A 3,908-nucleotide genomic window follows, 5' to 3' on the forward strand; every position below is an offset into this window, starting at 1 on the left:
TATGCAGCTTGAACTACATTTGTATTCACAATCTTGCAAATCGGTTCCGTAGGAACGAATTTGGGCTTTAAATTACTTGAATTTTCATTAACATGAGGTATCACATCAGAAGACATAATATGAGTTTCATCATCAAAAGACATCAGTCTTTTCAAAATCTCCTTAATCACAGGAATGGATTCGGATTTTTCCTTGATAAATGGGTGAAGATTTTGTGATTTCTTCAGTCATTATTGCATATATATAATACAACACTAATGCACATATCCACTATATCGATTTTTTTGAATTTTTGTTTATAATATAACATTATTGCAAATATACAATACAAGCAACTATATATATATTTTATTCAGCACTATTTCAAATATCAAAATGCTCACTATTGCACATATGCATTATAAAAAAAAGTCGATATATTGCATATATGCATTACAACGTTCATTTTTTGTATTTTTATTTTTATTTTTATATTTTGTGGTGAAGAATAACAACATATAAGAAGGATGAAAGAAAAATATTTTTTTAATTAAATTAAAAATACTTTATTATTAGTTCTCTAGTTCTCTCCATAAAATAAAGTTCTCTCATGATCCTCTCCCTATATACATATATATATATAGTTTTTAACCCCCCCCCCCCCCCGTATTACGGGGGTTGTTTTATATTGTTTGTTCTAATATTTATTTATTTTTTGAATTTATATTTTTTTATTGTATGAAAGTTAATAATATACTTATGGTTTAAAGATAAATTGTTTCACAAATAAATGAAATGTTATTACTCGGATTAAAAGCTATATGGTTTTGATGAGACCCAAGACCCGTTTATTTTTTTTACTATAAAATTGGTTTTTTAATTATAATTAATATTTATGAAAGTTAATAATATACTTATGGTTTGATGAGACCCAAGACCCGTTTATTTTCTTTTACTATAAAATTGGTTTTTTAATTTAAATAATATATATATCTTTTTTAAAATAAATAAGATATTACTTTTTATTATATCCTATTTTATAGGATTTTTACATCAATAATTTGGTGAGAATAATTTTTAATTTAATAAGATGTTATAACCCGTTTAAGAAATATCTGGGTTTGGTAAGACCCATACCCATGAATTCGGGTCAAATGCATGTGAAGCCTCCATTTAAAAATCAAGCAAATCTGGTGACTCCAAAAAAAGGAGGAGCGACCACATCACAACACGTAGGATTTTTATATCTTCGTTTATATATATTATAGATTATAGATATATATTGCAATAAACATTAAACGGGTACCTTTTGCATGCATGCATGCAATACCATTAAAAATCTCGTTACCATCACAAACCACCATATTATTTCCTCCTGTAATTCACCACCCTCTTCCACCACCTTCGGCTGCCGTGGTAACTTCCAAAATGACGAATCTACCCATACCGATAACGCTAACCGTCCTCCTCATCCTCCTCCTCTCTCCATCCCATGCAGAAATCAACTTATTACAAATTCAATCCGACGACCGTTCCATGATCCTCTTCGAAAAATTCGGATTCACCAACCGCGGCATCGTCTCGGTCGCCATCTCCTCCGTCTCCGTCACCTCCATCGTCTCGAAGATCGACTCCTCTCGCCTTGGCTTCTTCCTCCTCACCGAACAATCTTTGTTTCAAATCATGAATGAGTTTGACCATAACTCTAACTTCTGCATTCTCGACTTCAAATTCATAATCCTTCTATTCACATTCCCAAACGATTCCTCCAAATCGTTTAACGTATCGTACCGGATCATGTACGCGAATGAATACTCGCTCTTTTTCGCTAATTGTAATCCTGAATCGATCGTTACGATGGACGTTCGTACCGAGCTTTTTAACTATGACGGAAATGATAAACGTGAATACTTATCGACCGGATTATCGGCATTGCCGTCGTTGTATTCATTTTATTCCGTGCTGTATTTGGGTTTTTTAGGGTTTTGGATTGTTAAATGCGTGAGAAATAAGCTATCGGTTTACCAGATTCATGATATTATGGGCGGGTTGCTGCTTATGAAAGCCTTGAATTTGATTTGTGCTGCGGAAGATAAACATTTCGTGAAGGTTACAGGTACTACTCTATGTTGTAAAACTCGTTAGACGCTAGTCAGAAAGGGATATAGACTAGCTAGGGATTAATCATATTAGAATTTTAAGTATAATTGTTCAAAGATTTTGACCATATATGACCAATTTGACCATTTTTTTTACCAAAATTTGACCAATTTTGACCTATTTTCACCTGATTTTGACCAGTTTAATTTGAGCGAAGTTTGACCAATTTTGCATGAAATTGTCCAAATTTGACATATTTTCACTCAATTATGACTAATTTTCATCAAATTTGACCGGTTTTGACCAAGTGAGAACAAAGTTTGACCAATTTCATCCAATTTTGACTTATTTTAACCAACATTGATTGACTTTGACTACGCCCTGCTTTCGGTGCGCGCATATAATGTATATATGCGTGAACCCTCGGGTGGCAAAAGTGAAATTGCACTAATTTTGACGTTATTTTACTAATCTCTTGAAAATAACGTTAAAAATGCGGAAGGTTAATCAGGCATCATGTGGTGGCGTTGATAGCCGAAAGATAAGGGTACATGCACCAATCAGCCGGTGTCCCGATGATTGAGTGCTATGTGCCTTATGTCCAAGGCTTGATGTAAAACTACTATCGAGTCGGGGGTCTCACCGGAAGCAGTCTCTCTATCCCTTTGGGGTAGAGGTAAGGCTGTATGCATCTTACCCTACTCGAACTGATGATGATGATTGACTTTGACTAATTTTATTTTGGTTGAAATTTGACAATCTTTGACCCAATTTTGACCGAATATCGATTACAGGTTACGATTACCTAAAATAGAGTTGGTAAGCTATCGATTAGCGACTAATCACCGATTAGTCGCCTACTAATTCCGATTTTTTACAACCATGCAGGTACTCCTCATGGGTGGGATGTGTTGTTTTACACATTTCAGTTTATTAGGGTTGTTTTAATGTTCACTGTGATCATATTAATTGGAACTGGATGGTCATTTTTGAAACCATTTTTACAAGAGAAAGAAAAGAGGTTTTAATTATTGTGATCCCATTGCAAGTTTTGGCGAATACCGCGTCAATAGTAATAGGCGAAACCGGTCCATTTATGAAAGATTGGGTGACATGGAACCAGGTGTTATTGTTAGTTGATATAACATGTTGTTGCGCGATTATTTTCCCGATTGCGTGGTCGATTAGATCGTTGAAGGAGGCTTCGAAAACTGACGGGAAAGTGGCTAGAACATTGGGGAAGTTAACTCTTTTTAGACAGTTTTATGTGTTGGTTATTGGGTACTTGTATTTCACAAGGATTGTTGTGTTTGCTTTGATGACAATTGCAACTTATAACTACCAATGGGTGGCTTATGCTGCAGAAGAATTGGCTAGCTTTCTGTTTTATTTGGTGACGTTTTATTTGTTTAGACCAGTTGCATCAAATGAGTATTTTATTGTTGCTAGCGAGGATGAAGGAGATGATGTTCTTAGGGAAGAGGAGTTTGAGCTTTGATTAGCTCATGCTTGCAGAATTTGTTAGGCATTCCCAGATCGGTCGATTGAGGAGTAGTTGTGAGTACTCGGCCTAGTGAGGGAGTATTCGGGGATTACTCACCAAACACTCAAGGATTACTCGTCAAGTACTCCATCGCCTAGACAGATTTTTACAACACTTGATTAGCTTCAAGATTTTGTATTTTTTTTCTGTTCATATTAGTATCTAATGATAGTTTTTGTTAGTGATTTAGTGATTGATGATGATAACTAGTCTTTGTTTACAAAATTTACTTAATTTTTTTTTTGTTGGTTTGTTTGTAACAATCATGTGATTAATGATGATAGAG

At 34.5% G+C, this 3,908-nt stretch overlaps 1 pseudogene across 1 annotated transcript; it reads left to right on the top strand.

Annotated features, from left to right (window-relative positions):
* The first annotated feature begins 1,407 nt into the window (after positions 1 to 1,407).
* Positions 1,408 to 3,699, top strand: LOC143637205 (protein CANDIDATE G-PROTEIN COUPLED RECEPTOR 7-like; annotated as a pseudogene). The gene is made up of 2 exons (XR_013154387.1): positions 1,408 to 2,095; positions 2,968 to 3,699. The product of XR_013154387.1 is annotated as a protein CANDIDATE G-PROTEIN COUPLED RECEPTOR 7-like (transcript).
* Positions 3,700 to 3,908: the final 209 nt, after the last annotated feature.

This window comes from Bidens hawaiensis, unplaced genomic scaffold, assembly GCF_021521415.1.
Source record: "Bidens hawaiensis isolate Kalapana, Puna unplaced genomic scaffold, B.hawaiensis_p1.1 tig00008152_1, whole genome shotgun sequence".
Classification (NCBI taxonomy): Eukaryota; Viridiplantae; Streptophyta; class Magnoliopsida; order Asterales; family Asteraceae; genus Bidens; species Bidens hawaiensis.